General features: G+C 39.5%; 1 pseudogene; it reads right to left on the bottom strand.

Annotated features, from left to right (window-relative positions):
* Positions 1 to 21,715: 21,715 nt before the first annotated feature.
* On the bottom strand, positions 21,716 to 22,874 carry Rpl7l1-ps3 (ribosomal protein L7-like 1, pseudogene 3; annotated as a pseudogene).
* Between the last annotated feature and the right edge of the window lie 308 nt (positions 22,875 to 23,182).

The raw sequence follows: 23,182 nt of genomic DNA, 5'->3' as shown, positions 1-23,182 counted from the left end.
TTTTGCGTCGATATTCATAAGGGAAATTGGTCTGAAGTTCTCTTTCTTTGTTGTGTCTTTGTGTGGTTTAGGTATAAGAGTAATTGTGGCTTCATAGAAGGAATTCGGTAGAGCTCCATCTGTTTCAATTTTGTGGAATAGTTTGGATAATATTGGTATAAGGTCTTCTATGAAAGTTTGATAGAATTCTGCACTAAACCCGTCTGGACCTGGGCTCTTTTTGGTTGGGAGACCTTTAATGACTGCTTCTATTTCCTTAGGAGTTATGGGGTTGTTTAACTGGTTTATCTGTTCCTGATTTAACTTCGATACCTGGTATCTGTCTAGGAAATTGTCCATTTCCTGAAGATTTTCTAATTTTGTTGAATATAGGTTTTTATAGTAAGATCTGATGATTTTTTGAATTTCCTCTGAATCTGTAGTTATGTCTCCCTTTTCATTTTTGATTTTGTTAATTTGGACGCACTCTCTGTGTCCTCTCGTTAGTCTGGCTAAGGGTTTATCTATCTTGTTGATTTTCTCAAAGAACCAACTTTTAGTTCTGTTGATTCTTTCTATGGTCCTTTTTGTTTCTACTTGGTTGATTTCAGCTCTGAGTTTGATTATTTCCTGCCTTCTACTCCTCCTGGGTGTATTTGCTTCTTTTTGTTCTAGAGCTTTTAGGTGTGCTGTCAAGCTGCTGACATATGCTCTTTCCTATTTCTTTCTGCAGGCACTCAGCGCTATGAGTTTTCCTCTTAGCACAGCTTTCATTGTGTCCCATAAGTTTGGGTATGTTGTACCTTCATTTTCATTAAATTCTAAAAAGTTTTTAATTTCTTTCTTTACTTCTTCCTTGACCAGGTTGTCATTGAGTAGAGCATTGTTCAATTTCCATGTATATGTGGGCATTCTTCCCTTATTGTTATTGAAGACCAGTTTTAGGCCGTGGTGGTCCGATAGCACGCATGGGATTATTTCTATCTTTCTGTACCTGTTGAGGCCCGTTTTTTGACCAATTATATGGTCAATTTTGGAGAAAGTACCATGAGGAGCTGAGAAGAAGGTATATCCTTTTGCTTTAGGATAGAATGTTCTATAAATATCCGTTAAGTCCATTTGGCTCATGACTTCTCTTAGTCTGTCGACATCACTGTTTAATTTCTGTTTCCATGAACTGTCCATTGATGAGAGTGGGGTGTTGAAATCTCCCACTATTATTGTGTGAGGTGCAATGTGTGTTTTGAGCTTTAGTAAGGTTTCTTTTACATATGTAGGTGCCCTTGTATTTGGGGCATAGATATTTAGGATTGAGAGTTCATCTTGGTGTATTTTTCCTTTGATGAATATGAAGTGTCCTTCCTTATCTTTTTTGATGACTTTTAGTTGAAAATTGATTTTATTTGATATTAGAATGGCTACTCCAGCTTGCTTCTTCTGACCATTTGCTTGGAAAATTGTTTTCCAGCCTTTCACTCTGAGGTAATGTCTGTCTTTGTCTCTGAGGTGTGTTTCCTGTAGGCAGCAGAATGCAGGGTCCTCGTTGCGTATCCAGTTTGTTAATCTATGTCTTTTTATTGGGGAGTTGAGGCCATTGATATTGAGAGATATTAAGGAATAGTGATTATTGCTTCCCGTTATATTCATATTTGGAAGTGAGGTTATGTTTGTGTGCTTTCATTCTCTTTGTTTTGTTGCCAAGATGATTAGTTTCTTGCTTCTAGGGTATAGCTTGCCTCCTTATGTTGGGCTTTACCCTTTATTATCCTTTGTAGTGCTGGACTTGTAGAAAGATATTGTGTAAATTTGGTTTTGTCATGGAATATCTTGGTTTCTCCATCTATGTTAATTGAGAGTTTTGCAGGATACAGTAACCTGGGCTGGCATTTTTGTTCTCTTAGGGTCTGTATGACATCTGTCCAGGATCTTCTGGCCTTCATAGTTTCTGGCGAGAAGTCTGGTGTGATTCTGATAGGTCTGCCTTTATATGCTACTTGACCTTTTTCCCTTACTGCTTTTAATATTCTTTCTTTATTTTGTGCGTTTGGTGTTTTGACAATTATGTGACGGGAGTGTTTCTTTTCTGGTCCAATCTATTTGGAGTTCTGTAGGCTTCTTGTATGCCTATGGGTATCTCTTTTTTTAGATTAGGGAAGTTTTCTTCTATGATTTTGTTGAAGATATTTACTGGTCCTTTGAGCTGGGAGTCTTCACTCTCTTCTATACCTATTATCCTTAGGTTTGATCTTCTCATTCAGTCCTGGATTTCCTGTATGTTTTGGACCAGTAGCTTTTTCCGCTTTACATTATCTTTGACAGTTGAGTCAATGATTTCTATGGAATCTTCTGCTCCCGAGATTCTCTCTTCCATCTCTTGAATTCTGTTGGTGAAGCTTGTATCTACAGCTCCTTGTCTTTTCTTTTGATTTTCTATGTCCAGGGTTGTTTCCATGTGTTCTTTCTTGATTGCTTCTATTTCCATTTTTAATTCCTTCAACTGTTTGATTGTGTTTTCCTGGAATTCTTTCAGGGATTTTTCGATTCCTCTCTGTAGGCTTCTACTTGTTCTCTAAGGGAGTTCTTTATGTCTTTCTTGAAGTCCTCCAGCATCATGATCAAATATGATTTTGAAACTAGGTCTTGCTTTTCTGGTGTGTTTGGATATTCCGTGTTTGCTTTGGTGGGAGAATTGGGCTCCGATGATGCCATGTAGTCTTGGTTTCTGTTGCTTGGGTTCCTGTGCTTGCCTCTCGCCATCAGATTATCTCTAGTGTTACTTTGTTCTGCTATTTCTGACAGTGGCTAGACTGTCCTATAACCTGTGTGTCAGGAGTGCTGTAGACCTGTTTTCCTGTTTTCTTTCAGCCAGTTATGGGGACAGAGTGTTCTGCTTTCGGGCGTGTAGTTTTTCCTCTCTACAGGTCTTCAGCTGTTCCTGTGGGCCTGTGTCTTGAGTTCACCAGGCAGGTTTCTTGCAGGGGAAAAATTGGTCCTACCTGTGGTTCCAAGGCTCAAGTTTGCTCGTGGGGTACTGCCTAAGTCCTCTCCGCTCTGGCAGCAACTGGGAAGATCTGCGCTGCTCTTTCCAGGAGCCTCCGTGCACCAGGGTTTCAGATGACGTTTGGTGTTTTCCTCTGGCGCCTGGATTTGCACAGAGTGCAGTCTCTTCTGGTTTCCCAGGCGTGTCCGCCTCTCTGAAGGTTCAGCTCTCCCTCCCACGGGATTTGGTTGCAGAGAACTGTTTATCCGGTCTGTTTCCTTCAGGTTCCGGCAGTGTCTCAGGCGCAGGGGTCCTGCCGCTCCCGGGCCCTCCCCTACGGGAACCCAGAGGCCTTATACAGTTGCCTCTTGGGCCAGGGATGTGGGCAGGGGTGGGCAGTGTTGGTGGTCTCCTCCGCTCTGCAGCCTCAGGAGTGCCCACCTGATCAGGTGGTGAGGTCTCTCTCCCACGGGGTTTGGGAGCAGAGAGCTGCTGCGGGCCGGGATCCGCGGGTGTGGGACTTCCGGTAAACACAGGAAGTGCCAGGCCTTAGAGGAATTTTGCCTCTGTGTGTCCTGAGTTCACCAGGCAGGTTTCTTGCAGGGGAAAAGTTGGTCCTACCTGCAGTTCCAAGGCTCAAGTTTGCTCGTGGGGTACTGCCTAAGTCCTCTCCGCTGTGGCAGCAACCGGGAAGATCTGCGCTGCTCTTTCCAGGAGCCTCCGTGCACCAGGGTTCCGGATGGCGTTTGGTGTTTTCCTCTGGCGCCTGGATATGCACAGAGTGCAGTCTCTTCTGGTTTCCCAGGCGTGTCCGCCTCTCTGAAGGTTCAGCTCTCCCTCCCACGGGATTTGGGTGCAGAGAACTGTTTATCCGGTCTGTTTCCTTCAGGCTCCGGCAGTGTCTCAGGCGCAGGGGTCCTGCCGCTCCCGGGCCCTCCCCTACGGGAACCCAGAGGCCTTATACAGTTGCCTCTTGGGCCAGGGATGTGGGCAGGGGTGGGCAGTGTTGGTGGTCTCCTCCGCTCCGCAGCCTCAGGAGTGCCCACCTGATCAGGCGGTGAGGTCTCTCTCCCACGGGGTTTGGGAGCAGAGAGCTGCTGCGGGCCGGGATCCGCCGGTGTGGAGTAGCCATTCTAATATCAAATAAAATCAATTTCCAACTAAAAGTCATCAAAAAAGATAAGGAAGGACACTTCATATTCATCAAAGGAAAAATACACCAAGATGAACTCTCAATCCTAAATATCTATGCCCCAAATACAAGGGCACCTACATACGTAAAAGAAACCTTACTAAAGCTCAAAACACACATTGCACCTCACACAATAATAGTGGGAGATTTCAACACCCCACTCTCATCAATGGACAGATCATGGAAACAGAAATTAAACAGTGATGTCGACAGACTAAGAGAAGTCATGAGCCAAATGGACTTAACGGATATTTATAGAACATTCTATCCTAAAGCAAAAGGATATACCTTCTTCTCAGCTCCTCATGGTACTTTCTCCAAAATTGACCATATAATTGGTCAAAAAACGGGCCTCAACAGGTACAGAAAGATAGAAATAATCCCATGCGTGCTATCGGACCACCATGGCCTAAAACTGGTCTTCAATAACAATAAGGGAAGAATGCCCACATATACGTGGAAATTGAACAATGCTCTACTCAATGATAACCTGGTCAAGGAAGAAATAAAGAAAGAAATTAAAAACTTTTTAGAATTTAATGAAAATGAAGATACAACATACCCAAACTTATGGGACACAATGAAAGCTGTGCTAAGAGGAAAACTCATAGCGCTGAGTGCCTGCAGAAAGAAACAGGAAAGAGCATATGTCAGCAGCTTGACAGCACACCTAAAAGCTCTAGAACAAAAAGAAGCAAATGCACCCAGGAGGAGTAGAAGGCAGGAAATAATCAAACTCAGAGCTGAAATCAACCAAGTAGAAACAAAAAGGACCATAGAAAGAATCAACAGAACCAAAAGTTGGTTCTTTGAGAAAATCAACAAGATAGATAAACCCTTAGCCAGACTAACGAGAGGACACAGAGAGTGTGTCCAAATTAACAAAATCAGAAATGAAAAGGGAGACATAACTACAGATTCGGAGGAAATTCAAAAAATCATCAGATCTTACTATAAAAACCTATATTCAACAAAATTTGAAAATCTTCAGGAAATGGACAATTTCCTAGACAGATACCAGGTATCGAGGTTAAATCAGGAACAGATAAACCAGTTAAACAACCCCATAACTCCTAAGGAAATAGAAGCAGTCATTAAAGGTCTCCCAACCAAAAAGAGCCCAGGTCCAGACGGGTTTAGTGCAGAATTCTATCAAACCTTCATAGAAGACCTCATACCAATATTATCCAAACTATTCCACAAAATTGAAACAGATGGAGCCCTACCGAATTCCTTCTACGAAGCCACAATTACTCTTATACCTAAACCACACAAAGACACAACAAAGAAAGAGAACTTCAGACCAATTTCCCTTATGAATATCGACGCAAAAATACTCAATAAAATTCTGGCAAACCGAATTCAAGAGCACATCAAAACAATCATCCACCATGATCAAGTAGGCTTCATCCCAGGCATGCAGGGATGGTTTAATATACGGAAAACTATCAACGTGATCCATCATATAAACAAACTGAAAGAACAGAACCACATGATCATTTCATTAGATGCTGAGAAAGCATTTGACAAAATTCAACACCCCTTCATGATAAAAGTCCTGGAAAGAATAGGAATTCAAGGCCCATACCTGAACATAGTAAAAGCCATATACAGCAAACCAGTTGCTAACATTAAACTAAATGGAGAGAAACTTGAAGCAATCCCACTAAAATCAGGGACTAGACAAGGCTGCCCACTCTCTCCCTACTTATTCAATATAGTTCTTGAAGTTCTAGCCAGAGCAATCAGACAACAAAAGGAGATCAAAGGGATACAGATCGGAAAAGAAGAGGTCAAAATATCACTATTTGCAGATGACATGATAGTATATTTAAGTGATCCCAAAAGTTCCACCAGAGAACTACTAAAGCTGATAAACAACTTCAGCAAAGTGGCTGGGTATAAAATTAACTCAAATAAATCAGTTGCCTTCCTCTATACAAAAGAGAAACAAGCCGAGAAAGAAATTAGGGAAACGACACCCTTCATAATAGACCCAAATAATATAAAGTACCTTGGTGTGACTTTAACCAAGCAAGTAAAAGATCTGTACAATAAGAACTTCAAGACACTGAGGAAAGAAATTGAAGAAGACCTCAGAAGATGGAAAGATCTCCCATGCTCATGGATTGGCAGGATTAATATAGTAAAAATGGCCATTTTACCAAAAGCAATCTACAGATTCAATGCAATCCCCATCAAAATACCAATCCAATTCTTCAAAGAGTTAGACAGAACAATTTGCAAATTCATCTGGAATAACAAAAAACCCAGGATAGCTAAAGCTATCCTCAACAATAAAAGAACTTCAGGGGGAATCAATATCCCTGAACTCAAGCAGTATTACAGAGCAATAGTGATAAAAACTGCATGGTATTGGTACAGAGACAGACAGATAGACCAATGGAATAGAATTGAAGACCCAGAAATGAACCCACACACCTATGGTCACTTGATTTTTGACAAAGTTGCCAAAACCATCCAATGGAAAAAAGATAGCATTTTCAGCAAATGGTGCTGGTTCAACTGGAGGGCAACATGTAGAAGAATGCAGATCGATCCATGCTTATCATCCTGTACAAAGCTTAAGTCCAAGTGGATCAAGGACCTCCACATCAAACCAGACACACTCAAACTAATAGAAGAAAAACTAGGGAAGCATCTGGAACACATGGGCACTGGAAATAATTTCCTGAACAAAACACCAATGGCTCATGCTCTAAGATCAAGAATCGACAAATGGGATCTCATAAAACTGCAAAGCTTCTGTAAGGCAAAGGACACTGTGGTTAGGACAAAACGGCAACCAACAGATTGGGAAAAGATCTTTACCAATCCTACAACAGATAGAGGCCTTATATCCAAAATATACAAAGAACTCAAGAAGTTAGACCGCAGGGAAACAAATAACCCTATTAAAAAATGGGGTTCAGAGCTAAACAAAGAATTCACAGCTGAGGAATGCCGAATGGCTGAGAAACACCTAAAGAAATGTTCAACATCTTTAGTCATAAGGGAAATGCAAATCAAAACAACCCTGAGATTTCACCTCACACCAGTGAGAATGGCTAAGATCAAAAACTCAGGTGACAGCAGATGCTGGCGAGGATGTGGAGAAAGAGGAACACTCCTCCATTGTTGGTGGGATTGCAGACTGGTAAAACCATTCTGGAAATCAGTCTGGAGGTTCCTCAGAAAATTGGACATTGAACTGCCTGAGGATCCAGCTATACCTCTCTTGGGCATATACCCAAAAGATGCCTCAACATATAAAAGAGACACGTGCTCCACTATGTTCATCGCAGCCTTATTTATAATAGCCAGAAAATGGAAAGAACCCAGATGCCCTTCAACAGAGGAATGGATACAGAAAATGTGGTACATCTACACAATGGAATATTACTCAGCTATCAAAAACAACGAGTTTATGAAATTCGTAGGCAAATGGTTGGAACTGGAAAATGTCATCCTGAGTGAGCTAACCCAATCACAGAAAGACATACATGGTATGCACTCATTGATAAGTGGCTATTAGCCCAAATGCTTGAATTACCCTAGATCCCTAGAACAAAGGAAACTCAAGACGGATGATCAAAATGTGAATGCTTCACTCCTTCTTTAAATGAGGAAAAAGAATACCCTTGGCAGGGAAGGGAGAGGCAAAGATTAAAACAGAGACTGAAGGAACACCCATTCAGAGCCTGCCCCACATGTGGCCCATACATATACAGCCACCCAATTAGACAAGATGGTTGAAGCAAAGAAGTGCAGACCGACAGGAGCCGGATGTAGATCGCTCCTGAGAGACACAGCCAGAATACAGCAAATATAGAGGCGAATGCCAGCAGCAAACCACTGAACTGAGAATAGGTCCCCTATTGAAGGAATCAGAGAAAGAACTGGAAGAGCTTGAAGGGGCTCGAGACCCCAAAAGTACAACAATGCCAAGCAACCAGAGCTTCCAGGGACTAAGCCACTACCTAAAGACTATACATGGACTGACCCTGGACTCTGACCCCATAGGTAGCAATGAATATCCTAGTAAGAGCACCAGTGGAAGGGGAAGCCCTGGGTCCTGCTAAGACTGAACCCCCAGTGAACTAGTCTATGGGGGGAGGGCGGCAATGGGGGGAGGGTTGGGAGGGGAACACCCATAAGGAAGGGGAGGGGGGAGGGGGATGTTTGCCCGGAAACCGGGAAAGGGAATAACACTCGAAATGTATATAAGAAATACTCAAGTTAATAAAAAAAAAAAATTCCCCTCAACAAAAAAAAAAAAAACAATACTGTCATATCATCTGCAAATAGTGATATTTTCACTTTTTACTTTCCAATTTGTATCCCTATGACCTCTTTTTGTTGTTTGATTGCTCTGCCTAGGACTTCAAGTACTATATTGAATAAGTAGGGAGAGGGTGGGCAGCCTTGTCTAGTCCCTACTTTTAGTGGGATTGCATCAAGCTTCTCTCCATTTAGTTTGATGTTGGCTCCTGGTTTGCTGTATATTGCTTTTACTATGTTTTGGTGTGGGCTTGAATTCCTTATCTTTCCAGCGCTTTTATCATGAAGGGGTGTTGAATTTTTTCATATGCTTTCTCAGCATCTAATGAGACGATCAATTTTTTTCTTTGAATTTGTTTATATAGTGAATTACATTAATTGATTTCCATATACTGAACCATCCCTGCATCTCTGGGATGAAGCCTACTTGATCATGATGGATGATCATTTTGATGTGTTCTTGGATTCAGTTTTTGAGAATTTTATTGAGTTTTTTGTGTCGATATTCTTATGGGTAATTTTTCTGAAGTTCTCTTTCTTTATTGGGTCTTTGTGTGGTTTAGGTATAAGAGTAATTGTGACTTCATAGAAAGAATTGTGTAGTCCTCCTTCTGTTTCTATTTTGTGTGATAGTTTGGACAGTATTGGTATGAAGTCTTCTATGAAGATCTGATAGAATTTTGTAATAATTCTGTCCTGGGCTTTTTCTTTTTCTTTTTTTCTTTTTTTGGTTGGGAGATTTTAATAACTACTTCTATTACTTTAGGAATTAATGGACTGCTTAAGAAGTTTATCTGATCCTACTTTAACTTTGGTACCTGGAATCTGTCTAGAAAATTATCCATTTCATCCTGATTTTCCAGTTTTGTTGAATAGAGGCTTTTGTAGTAGGATCTGATGATTTCTTGAATTTCCTCAGATACTGCTGTTATGTCTCTCTTTTCATTTTGATTTTTAAAAATTGGATACTCTCTCTGTGCCCTCTGGTTAGTCTGCTAATAGTTTATCTATCTTACTGATTTTCTCAAAGATCTAACTCCTGATTGTGTTAATTCTTTGTATAGTTCTTTTTGTTTCAGCTTGGTTGATTTCAGCCATGAGTTTGATTATTTCCTGCCGTCTACTCCTCTTGGGTGCATTTGCTTCTTTTTGTTCTAGAGATTTTAGGTGTGCTGTCGTGATATTAAAGTATGCTCTCTCCAAATTCTTTTTGGAGGTACTCAGAGCTGTGCATTTTCCTCTTAGTACTGCTTTCATTGTGTCCCATAAGTTCGGTTATGTTGTGCCTTCATTTTCATTAAATTCTAAAAAGTTTTTAATTTCTTTATTTCTTCCTTGACAAAGTTATCATTGAGTAGAATGTTGTTCAGTTTCCATATATGTGGGCTTTCTTTCATTATTGTTGTTATAGAAGACCAGCTTTAGACTACTGTGATCTAATAGGATGCATGGGATTATTTCAATTTTCTTCTATCTCTTGAGGCCTGTTTTGTGACTAATTATGTGATCAATTTTGGAGAAGATAGTATGAGGTGATGAGAAGAAGATATATTTTTTTCTTTAGGAAGAAATTTTCTATAAATATCTGTTAAGACCATTTGGTTCATTAATTCTGTTAGTTTCTCTATGTCTCTGCTTAATTTCTGTTTCCATGATCTGTCCATTGATGACAGTGGGGTATTGAAATCTCCTACTATTATTGTGTGAGGTGCAATGTGTGCTTTGAGCTTTAGTAAGGTTTCTTTTATGAATTTTGGTGCCCTTGTGTTTGGAGCATAGATATTTAGTATTGAGAGTTCATCTTGGTGGATTTTTCCTTTGATGAATATGAAGTGTCCTTCCTTATCTTTTTGATGACTTTTAAAATCATTTTATTCTATATTAGAATGGCTACTCCAGCTTGGTTTTTGGCACCATTTGCTTGAAAGTTGTTTTCTAGCCTTTTACTCTGAGGTAGTGTCTGTCTTTGTCTCTCAGTTGTGTTTCCTGTATACGTCAAAATCCTGGGTCCTTGTTATGTATCCAATCTGTTAGTCTATGTCTTTTTATTGGTGAATTGAGTCCATTGATGTTAAGAGATATTAAGGAATAGTTATTGTTGGTTCCTGTCATTTTTGTTGTTAGAGGTGGAATTATGTTTGTGTGTCTCTATTCTTTTGGTTTCATTACTTTCTTGCCTCTTCTAGGGTGTAGTTTCCCTCCTTGTTGGAGTTTTCCATCTATTATTCGTTGTAGGGGTGGATTTGTAGAAAGATACTGTGTCAGAGAAAGAACTGGAAGAGCTTGAAGGGGCTCGAGACCCCAAAAGTACAACAATGTCAAGCAACCAGAGCTTCCAGGGACTAAGCCACTACCTAAAGACTATACATGGACTGACCCTGGACTCTGACCCCATAGGTAGCAATGAATATCCTAGTAAGAGCACCAGTGGAAGGGGAAGCCCTGGGTCCTGCTAAGACTGAACCCCCAGTGAACTAGACTATGGGGGGAGGGCGGCAATGGGGGGAGGGTTGGGAGGGGAACACCCATAAGGAAGGGGAGGGGGGAGGGGGATGTTTGCCCAGAAACTGGGAAAGGGAATAACACTTGAAATGTATATAAGAAATACTCAAGTTAATAAAAAAAAGAAACTGGAAAAAAAACAAAAAAAAAAGATACTGTGTAAATTTGGTTTTGTCATGGAATATCTTGGTTTCTTTATATATGTTAATTGAGTGTTTTACTGGATTTAGTAGCCTTGTCTGGTATTTGTGTTCTCTTAGAGTTTATATGAAATCTGCCCAGTATCTTCTGGCTTTCATAGTCTCTGGTGAGAAGTCTGGTGTAGTTCAGATCAGTTTCGGGTGCAGGCAGAAACTGGAAGGTAACATTAAAACTTATAATGTCACAGAGGTAGCCACAACTGCAGTGAGAGCACACTACTCAGCCAGATGACTCAACAGTCACCACAACCACAAGCCAATCAGGTAATGAGACCAGGAAGAAAAGAGAAACCAAAGCACATTATACCCATCTATTAAAGACAAACTCATAAATTGGTACTAACCCTATAATTACCACAAAAGTACATGCCTAGATGGTACCATAAGAACACTATCAACAATAACTAGGGAAATATGTTACCACCAGAGAGCAGCTGTCCTACTACAGCAAGCCATGAACATTGTTTCAACCTTAAAACAAAAAGAACCTTTAAGAAAACAACCTTAAAATCAAATGTATGGAGATAATAGCAGTGCTTAAAGAGGAAAATAATAAATCTGTCAAATTGATCTAGGAAAATACAAACAAACAATGGGAAGAAATTAAGGAAGACCTTAAATGAAGCCAAGAAAGGAAGTATAAATAAAGGTGAAGGAAGAACAAAACTTTAATAGAAGTAGAAGCCATAAAGAAAACATAACCAGAGGGAATTCTGGGGATGGAAAACGTAGGTAAGAGAACAGGAATCATAGACAAAAGGATCACCAACAGAATACAAGAGATGAAAGAGAAAATCTCAGGCATAGAAGATGCAATAGAAGTAATTGATACAGTAGTCAATGAAAATTATAAATTTAAAAATTCCTGAGACAAAACATGCAGGAAATAAAGGACATTATGAAAAGACCAAAGAATAATAGGAGTAGAAAGAAGAGAAGAATTTCAGCTCAAAGTCCCAAAAATTACTTTTGATAAATCATAGAGGAAAAAAATCCCAATCTTAAGAAGAACATGCCTATAAATGTACAAAAAGATTACAGATCACCAAATAGTTTGGACCCGAAAAGAAAGTGTCATGTATCACCCTGTACTGCCTGGTTGAGTGTGTCAACTTGACACAAACTGGAATCATCACAGAGAAAGGAGCTTCAGTTGAGAAAATGCCTCTAAGAAATCTAGCTGTAACGCATTTCTCAACTAGTGATCAAGGGGTGAGGATCCAGCCCATTGTGGGTGGTACCATCCCTGGGATGGTAGTCTTGGGTTCTATAAGAAAGCAAGCTGAGCAAGCCAGGGAAAGCAAGCCAGTAAGTAACATTCCTCCATGGCCTCTGCATCAGCTCCTGCTTTCTGACCTGTTTGAATTTAAGTCCTGACTTCCTTTGGTGATAAACAGCAATGTGAAAGTGTAAGCTGAATAAACCACTTCCTCCGCAACTTGTTTCTTGGTCATGATGTTTTTTGCAGGAATAGAAACCCTGACTAAGACACACATAATAATTAATTAAGTCACCACATAATAATCAAAACACTAAATTTGCAAAACAAAGAAAGAATATTCAAAGCTGCAAGTGGAAAAGTGAAAGTAACATAAAAAGGCTGAAAACCATAAAATAGAGACAAAGAGAGCAATATAAGAAATAAATGAAACGAACAATTGGTTCTTTGAGCAAATCAACAAGACAAACCTTTAGCCAAACTAATTAAACGATAGAGAGAAAAATATCCAAATTAAAAAAAAAAGTCAGAAAGGAAGAGGGAACATAACAGCAGACACTGAGGAAATACAAAGTATCATTAGGTGACCTTTCAAAAGCCTATACTCCACAAAATTGGAAAATCTAGAGAAAAATGCACAATTTTCCCGATAGATACCACTTACCAAAGTTAAATCAAGATCAGGCAAACAATTCAAATAGTCCTGTAACCCCTAAGGAATATAAGCAGTCATCAAAAGTCTCCCAACAGGGGGTTGGGGATTTAGCTCAGTGGTAGAGCGCATGCCTAGGAAGCGCAAGGCCCTGGGTTCGGTCCCCAGCTCCGAAAAAAAAGAACCAAAAAAAAAAAAGTCTCCCAACAAAAAAGCTCAGGGACAGATGGTTTTAGTGCAGAATTCTAACAGACTTACATAGAAGAACTAATACCAACACTCCTCAAATTATTCCTCAAAATGAAACAGAAGTAACATTGTCAAATTCCTTTTATGAGGCTATAGACACCCCGATACCTAAAGCACACAAAGATTCAATAAAGAAAACGAATTTTAGACTAATTTCTCCCCAAACATTGATGCAAAAATACTCAATAAAATACAAACAGAATACTAGATCACATCAAAAAGATTATCCACCATGATCACATAGGCTTCATCACAGGGATACATGGATATTTCAATGTTTGAAAATTTGTCAAGATATTCCACCATATAAACAAATTGAAAGAAAAAATTCCCCACATGATTGTCTCATTAGATGCTGTGAAAGCCTTTGATAAAGTCCAACACCCCATTCTTGTTAAAGGATTGGAGATATCAGGGACACAAAGGACATACTTGAATATAATAAAGGCAATACAGCAAGGTGTTAGCCTACATCAAATTAAATGGAGAGCTACTTAAATGGAACCCACTAAAACCAGACACAAGACAAGACTGCCACACTGTCTATATTCAATATAGTTCTCCAATTTCTAGATAGATCAATAAGACAACTAAAGGAGATCAAGGCAATAAAATTTGGAAAAAATGAAATGGAAGTGTTGCTATTCATAGATGATATAATACTATATACAAGTGACCTCAAAAATTCCACCAGAAAACATTTAAGTGTGATAAACACCTTCAGCAAAGTGCCTGGATACAAAATTAACTCAAAAAATCAGTAGCCCTCTGTACTCAGTGGTTTTGTGTGTCAACTTGACACAAGCCAGAATTATCACAGAGAAAGGAATCTCCCTTGAGTATATGCCTCCATGAGATAAAACTGTAAGTTTTTTTCTCATTTATAGATTAAGTGTGGGAGGGCCCATTGTGGTTAGTGTCATCCCATTGCTGGTAGTCCCAGGTTCTATAAGAAAGCAAGCTGAGAAAGCCAGAGGAAGCAAGTCAGTAAGTAACATCCCTCCATGGCCTCTGCATCAGCTCATGTTTCCTGACCTGCTTGACTTCATGTCCTGACTTCTTTTGGTGATAAACAGCAATGTGAATGTGTAAGCTGAATAAACCCTTTCCTCTCCAATTTGCTTCTTGGTCATGATGTTTTTTGCAGGAATAGAAACCCTGACTAAGACACCATCTTTTATACAAATGGTAAATAGGCTGAGAAAGATATAAGGGAAGCAATACTGTTTATAAGAGTCACAAATAATATAAAATATGTTGGTGTAACTCTGATCAACCAAGTCAAAACTTATACAAACCTATACAGTCAATCTCTAAAGAAAGAAGTTGAGGAAGATATCAGAAGATGGAAGATCTCCCATGCTTATCAACTAGTAGGGCTAATATAGTAAGAAAATGTCTACAGATTCAACACAATCCACATCAAAATCACAACACAATTCTTTACAGACTTTCAAAGAACAATATGAAACAATACAAAATGGAAAATAAAAAATAGAATAGTTAAAAAATTATATATTAAAAAAAATTCTGGAGGTATAACCATCTGTGATTTCAAGCTGTACCACAGAGCTATAGTAATAAAAAACATATGGTATTGGTATAAAAACAGACAGGTTGTTCAATGGAATTGAATTGAAGACACAGATGTAAATCCATACACCTATGAATACCTGACTTTTGGTAAAGAATCTAGAAATATACAATGGGAAATAGAAAGCATCTTGAAAATGGTACTGTTCAAATTTGAAGTTGGCATGTGGAAGAATGCAAATTGATCCATATTTATCTATCACCCTGGGCAAAACTCAGGTCCAGGTGGATCAAAGACCTCAACCAAAAGCAAGATACACTGAACCAGATTAAAAAGAAAGTGTAGAGTAGTGTTGGATGCCTGGGCACAGGAGACAACTTCCTTAACAGAACACCCCTGGCTCAGGTTCATAGATTGAAAATAAATAAGATCTAGTGAAACTGAAAAGTTTCTGTAAATCAAAGGACACAATAGGACAAAATGACAGCCTACAGATTGGGAAAAAGATCTTCTCCAATCCTACATTTGATAGAGGGCTGATATCCAAAATATATAAAGAACTCAAGAAACAAGACATCACACAAACCAAATAATTCACATAAAAATGGGGTACAGATCTAGACAGAATTTTTAACAGAGGAATCTCAAGTGGCTGAGAAACACTTAAATGTTCGACATCCTTAGACATCAGGGAAATGAAAATCAAAAATGACTCTGAGATTCTGTTTACACCTGTCAGAATGGCTAAAATCAAAGACACACATGAAAGCTCATGCTGGCCAGGATGTGGAGCAAAAAGGAACACCTATCCATTACTGGTGGGAGTGCAAATCTGTACAAGCAGTTTGGAAATCAATATTGTGGTTTCTCAGAAAATTGAGAATTGATCTAGCTCATGGCCCAGATATATCACTCCTGGGTGTATACCCATTACATTCTACCACAAGAACACTTACTCAACTTGTTCCAGTAGAATGTTGTATAAATATGTATTAAGTTTATTTATTCTAGTATGTCAATCACTTCTGATGTTGCTTTAATTTTGTCCAGATGGCCTGTCTATTGTAGAAAGTTGGATATGACAATTCTCTACTATTAACGGGTTGATGTTAATCGCGTCTTTAAACCCAGTAGTAAACTTTTAAAGAAATTGTGTACCCCAGACTTGAACTTGTATGTTTAAAATAGTAATGTCTTCTTGGTTAATTGTCCTTGATAAGGAATTCCATATTTATCTCTTCTGATAAATAGATATTTCTGATAGTTTTTGTTTAAAGTCTAGTTTGTTAGTTAGGCTAGTTATTCATATTTGGTTCCTTGTTCCATACAATTGGAATGCTTTGACCTATCCTTTTATATAAGACAGTTCCTTTCTTTAAAAATATATTTCTTTAAAAAATTCTCTAGTATATTTCATCCCAACCACAATTTTCCCTCTTTCCTCTCTACCTAGTCCCTCCCTACCACCTCCTTTCCCCTTCAGATCCACTTCTCTTCCATTTACCTTCAGAAAAATGCTGGCCTTCAAGTGATATCTACCAAACACGGCTTAACAAATTGCAATAAGACTTGGTTAACCATTCATATTAATGCTGGATGAGGTAACCCTGTATAAGAGTCCTCCAATAAGCAAAGAGCAAAAGACAGCCCCATTCCCATTGTTAGGAGTCCCACAAGAACACCCAGCTACACAACCACTACATATATATATATGCATATATGAAATTATATATACATATACACATATACCTGTATACATAATACATATACACATGTATATGTATGCATATGAATATGTATATATGTACATATGCAGAGGACCTAGTACAAACCTATATAGGCTCCCTGGCTGTTGATTCAATCTCTGTGAGCTCTATATGGTTGATTCTGCGGAAAATTTTCTTGTTGTTATGGAAGGACTCTTGTATGCTGGAAACCTAGTACCTCCTAATAGTGACAATGGGATGGTTAGGTACTCTAGAGTTCATGTCAGTTTCAATCTTGATCCAAAGTGGAACTGTATAAATGACAACTGCGACGACGATGATGATGATGATGATGATGATGATGACAAAGACACTTGCTGTTGTGCAGCACAGTAGATCTGCACTGTATGCTGGTTTTTCAGTCAGTGTTCTGAGTCAGTGACTTCACCTCCCTCACCTTTTCCTGGATCTTGGTTTCCACAGGTGGGTAAGCCAGAAACCAATGTGGAGGACCATGTAAGCAGCAGAGCACTAACTTCAAAAGTGAAGTTTAGTTATATCATTTGCACAAATGTATCTCTCTAACATTAAGGTTTGGGAAATAAAGTGACCATTAAGCATTTCTGAAAACATTTATAAATTAGATTATAAGATCAGAAATAAACAAGGGCCAAGGTAGACATACAGATACTTACACAGAAAGATAAAATTTCTGCTACCACGAAAAATACCCTAAGAAAATATACTCTCTTAGAGAAGAGATTTATTTGGCTTTTGGTTTCTGTGCTCAATGGACTTCATTCTTTACCTCCAAGTGAGGTAGGACATGGTGGTGTAGAGTGTATCTTGGAACAAATTTCTTCACTCCATGGAACCTAGGAAAGAGGAGAGGAAAAAGAAAGAGAAAGGGAGACAGATACAGAAACATATACCTGGAGCAAAATATACTCTGGAAGGGTCTGAGTCCTTCTTGATTCTTTAAACTAAGATCTGGCACCTAAACATTTCTGCCAATAGCCTATTCTGTTGTAGTCTTCCCATAGGTAAATCCATTGATGAGGTGAACTTATCCTGTCATATCACCTCTGAATGAACAAAGAACATTGAGGTCCATGAATTTCATGCATAAGTCTATGGGAGGCCATTTTGGCTCAAGCCACAACATGCATGAATATAAGTGGCTTCCCAACCTGTTTCACATACTCATAGATGTAATTTGAATATGTTTGTGATTTTCTTTGATGTGAAATCTGTGATTTAGATACAACATATACCATTGCTATTTACTTTTATAGTTGTGTGCTGTAGAGTATAATGTAAACATGTGGGGTTTATTTGTTTGTTTGTTTCTGCTTTTATTGAGAGAGAAATCATAAATACAACTTAGTAAACTTTATTTTTGACACAGCATCAGAATGTGCTGCATTTTTGTCTGCAGACCATTGATTTTAAAAATATAACCTGGCAATGTAGCCCAGGATGGCCTTAAATTCAACCCTCCTACCTCAGCTTTTGAAGGGCCAGGATCACATACATGAAGCATGTTGCCTAGCTCCATAGACTATTTTTTAACTATCCAACATTTCCAAAGCAACTAGAAAGTGATAATAATTTGTCCATTCATGGTTTCACAATACAGCATTATGAAAAAACAGGTGCAGATTGTTCCTGAGAGCTAACACAATGACTTAAATCAACTTTTCTTTTGGTACCAAGATTGTAGAGACATTGCAGTGGGCAGATTTAGACAAGGGATGAAAGGAAAACACAACAGAGATGCATGTAATTCCCAGAATGGAGCAATGGTTCTTCTCATATGACTAACTCAATCTAAAAACAGATTCACATGGGGGAGGAGCTTCATTAGTAATATGCTTGCTGAGCAGACTGGAGAACACAAGCTAAAATTCTTAGCACACACATTAATTTAAAAAAGGCATAAGAGTGCACATCTGTAACCTCAGCTCTGGTGAGGCAAAGGCAGTCTGATTTCTGAAGCTCACCATCCATCCAATCAGTTAGTTTGAAATTCAGTAAGAGATTTGTCTCAAAAAAATAAGGGGGAGGGTAATTGTTAAGGAACATGTGACAAGTTGGTCTGTGACTCCACATACACATGCACATCAATACTAACATGTTTATGAACATATTCACACACATATACTATAAAAGTTGATCTTTAAAAAGACACCGTGAGGTATAGTCAAATCTTCAAGTACATTGGAAGCATGGGTCTGAAAATGTTGGCTTTCTGAGACAGTTGAGATTATTATCAGTACTTTTTAATGTATAAAGTACCAAGGACAAAGAACAAGCATGAGATCTGTACTGGGCTCTGGGACTATCATCACAAATACTACTAACTGTTCAACTAACCCAACAGAAATTCCTTTTGTAATTCTTGAGTCTGGAAACATAAGATCAATATATCATTAGTAGGATTGGATCCTAAATTAGGTTCTGCTCTTTGTTTCCTTCTAGCGTTGCAAGCACTCAGGTTTGGATTGCATGTGGCAAGCTCCTTTCATCTTCACATCATTTGCCCCCTGTCTGGGCATCTATATCTGCATTGAAATTCCTGTCTTTTACAAAGTGGACTAAACACATTGGATTACATTAGTTATTACTCTCACTGATGTAATACTATGTTTTCAAAAAGCAACTCAAGGAAGGAATGACTTTGGCTCAAATTTCGATGGATCATCATTGAAGAGATGGCTTCAAGTCAGGAAGCAGAGGGAGGTAAATGCTGATGCTCAGCTAACATGCTCTGCGTCTGCGTCTGTGTCTGTGTCTGTGTCTGTGTCTGTGTCTGTGTGTCTGTCTGTCTGTCTGTCTGTCTGTCTCTCTCTTTCTCTCCCCCTCTCTCTCATTTTTCAATTTAGAACCCTAACACATGGAGTGATGCTCTCCATATTTAGGGTGGTTCTTCTCATCTTGACTGATACAGTATAGGAACTAACTCACAGATATAATGAGAGGTTTATCTCTCCTAGTTGATTCTATATATTGCCAAATGGACAATATTAGCCACCATATTGGTTGAAGTCACACCTTAACAACCTAATCTCCATTAGCTTAAACCTCCCTATTTGCAAATATAGCCACATTAACCACATTAACATGTATTGCAGTATCACACTTCAACAATTCCTTGAGGGTGTTTGTGGGTATGTTTCAACTTATCTTATACCATGTGGAGGAATAACTTTTAAATTATACTCAGTATTGCAAGAATGATCATGAAAACAAGAGAAGATGATGGTCAATTATCATTTTTGTGCTAAATCAGGTTCCACATTCATGTTAGCAATTAAAATTACAATTCGGAAGAAGCTGAGATATTTATATGGAATGTTTTCCACTTCGTTGAATGTTCTTTTTCAAGTAAAAATTGTATTCAATTTTCAGAAAAAGTGCATATTTTATGCTTAGTTCTTCTCTCACTTAATTGTCTCTGCATGGCAAGCACCTTAATCTTTCTCTTCCCCTCTCTTCAACTTCTTCTTTTTACTGAGATTTTTAAAAGTCAGCTAACTTGCTTGCTTCCTGTGGTGTTAAATTGTTCTAGCCACCCTTTGTCATTATGACAAGATAGTTGAGATAAATGATTTAGTCCTGTAGTTTAGGCTACTAGCTGGTAATCATGCTTTTAGCACAGGAGTACTTGAGTGATCAGTTTAGAGTCAAAACATTATGTGGAGCTGGGGATGTGTCTCAGTGGCTAAAGGTTCTAATTTACAAACATGAAGACCTGTATTTAGAGCCCCCAAACCAATCTCATTTATAAACACATGCACACACAGGTGTACCACCAGATACATACACTGCATGTACAAACAGAGAATAAAGTGTTAATAATTTGGAAAAATCAAAACTCCTTCCTTTATACTCATAAGTTAATCCAAAACTTTGAATATGCTGGCTTTCAATATTTTGAAGTAATGTATTTCCTCATTAAAAGTAAAAATACAACTAGGATTTTCATAAAATATGAAGAATGACTGTCACCCTACTGTACTAAAAGGAGATTCATATGATACATGAAATATCAAATAGCTTCTTATAGGTGAGGGCTCATTAATCCCTGCCTAATACATGATAGAATGTTTACTAGTTTGATCTTATAATGGTCTTGTACAGATGACTATAGCTCCTGTGAATTCATGAGAGTATCAGTCTTGTCATGTAGAAAAGAAACCATTTGCCCTGGTCCATCCTGAACTCTGGCTTTTCTAATCTTTTCATACTCTCGTTCATGATGAAAACATTCTTTTTATTTCTGTGTATATAACACAGGGGTATTCCTGGAGCATAACTTAGAGCTGGGTGTGACCTGCCAAATTTGGGTATTGAGAACTTCACACAAACTTCTGAAAGAATGGCAATTGCTCTTAACTGATATGTGTGTGTGTGTGTGTGTGTGTGTGTGTGTGTGTGTGTGTGTGTGTGTGTGGCTTAGTCCTTTGGAGCTATGGTTGGTGGGTATAGTTGTTCTTTTTTTTTTCCTTAAGCCAAGGGCGAAGTTTAGTGGGCAGTTTAAAAACAACAGTCCTTCATATTATTGGTTTTTGTTGGTCTTTAACATTTTCTCTGTGTGTAGCCCTGGGTACCCTGGAACTCTGTAGAACAGGCTTGCCTGGCCTTGAACTTTGGAGATCTGCCTGCCTCTGCCTCTCAAGTGCTGTGACTAAAGGTGTGTGCCACCAGGCCCAGCTAGTTTGTAGTAGGAAACAAGTGGTTGAACTTCAGTCCCCTCCTGTAGCACAGAACAAGCCTAGATTCACAGACCAATGTGCATAGAAAAGCAGGTTGTCCTCACAAAAGGCTTCCAGGTGCCAAGAGGGTGTGTGTCACCATCGTGGAATTCCAAGCACAATGTATGAATTTATGCTTGTGTTTTTCTAAATCCTGAGCTACAGGAAAGGACTGTCACTGCAGGTCAGGGTACAAATGCTGTTACACTGATCAAGGGCAGCAAGCCCCAGAGGTTCCAAAGCGGTTGTAACGTGGCCTCACATAAGACTGAGCACCACCTTTGTCACATTTCTAGCTGCCTTTCTCCCTGAGGAACAAGCCCCCAGGCTTATACACCAGCAGCTGGGGGTGGGGGTGGGGTTTCAGGGCGGGGCGGAGGCAGGGCTGCTGTGGAGTTTAAGGCTAGCCAGGGCCACACAGGAAGACGTAGTATTGAACAAACCAAACACAAGGCCATATCTCTGACAAAAATAAAAAGTAAAACCAAGACCCTCTTCATCCAGATTCAAGTGTGCCCTTTGGTCTGCCCCACTGCTTTAAGAGTCTTGGAGGGTGTGGGAGGGATACTTGGGCTAGTCGCCCACCCAACATTAAACACTAAGATAGAAGGAAGGCAGGGCATTTCTTTCCTCCACAGCTTGTGTGGATCTAAGAGACGGGCAGCCAACTGGAGAACAATCGTCCTGTTCCATGAACTAGTCCATGCTAAATGTCTTCGATGCTCGCACACCCTACTGTGGTTCTCCTGGCCCTTTCCTTCAGTTTTTGAAGGCAAAAAATAATCTTCTCTGAAGATACTTGGTAATTTTATACAAACAAAAGCATTTCCAATTCATGCTTTTGGAAAACCTGCTCCTGCTCTAGTTGAGCTGCCGGATGAGCTGGTTGATGCGGTCACCCCGGCAGCCAGGTGAGCCCATCCCCTTGAGGAAGCCCACTCTATTCTTGGTAGCATGACGGGCCACAGAGAGGTGGAAAGGGCACAAGAATGAAGAGATCTGCTGGAAATGTTTCCCAGGGAAGGCAATTTCATGGATGAGGTCTTCCAGGCAAATGACACCAAACTGCCCCAGGTGCTCCTCAATCACTGTGTTGTCGGTCAGAGGGACAGTCTTATTGTTAATCTTTGCTTGTCCACGTTTCAAGATGAGTTCTCGGACAGACTTCAGATTTGGAAATCCACAGGTCACATAAGGCTCAACTGTGCGCAGCATTCTCATACTCTGAGGGGTGACCTTGACAAAGACGCCACTGAACAATTTCTTCAGGCCAAGTTTCATGATGGTGCTCTTTACCAATAAACTCACTCCTTCAATCTTTTCCATGCGTATAACAAAGGCCAAGGAGTGTTTATCAGGGACCTCCAAAGTGCGCGGCTTCACTTCTAGTCGCTGGACACACACCTTGTCACGTTGCTGCCGCCAGGAATCATGCACGAAAGATTCTAGTCGTCTAAATCGGAATTCCTTCCCTTTTCTCTCTCTCTTTGCCAAAAGAGCCTACTTTGCCTGAGTGGCTTTGAGGGCTTGATAAGCCTTCCTCTTTTTCAGGAGATTTTCTGGAACCAAAGGGATCTTTTTTCTTTCCCCTTCCTCCGCCATCTTTCCGGTTCTCCAGCTCGGGTATAGTTTGTTCTTATGGGGTTGCAAGCCCCTTCAGCTCCTTCATTCTTTTCTCTAACTCTTCCAATGAGGAAAACATTCTCAGTTCAACGGTTTCCTGCTAGCATTTGCCTCTGTATTTGTCACACTCTGGCTGAGCCTCTCAGGAGACATCTGTATCAGGTTCCTGTCAGCATGCACTTCTTGGCTTCATCAATATTGTATACTTGTGGCTGTGTGTGTGTGTGTGTGTGTGTGTGTGTGTGTGTGTGTGTGTGTGTGTGTGTGATATTGGGTTACCTCACTCAGGATGATATTTTCTAGTTCCA

This window comes from Rattus norvegicus, chromosome X (genome assembly GCF_036323735.1).
Source record: "Rattus norvegicus strain BN/NHsdMcwi chromosome X, GRCr8, whole genome shotgun sequence".
Taxonomy (NCBI): domain Eukaryota; kingdom Metazoa; phylum Chordata; class Mammalia; order Rodentia; family Muridae; genus Rattus; species Rattus norvegicus.
Note: the sequence above shows the minus strand (reverse complement) of the source record. Positions and strands in the feature narration are given on the sequence as shown.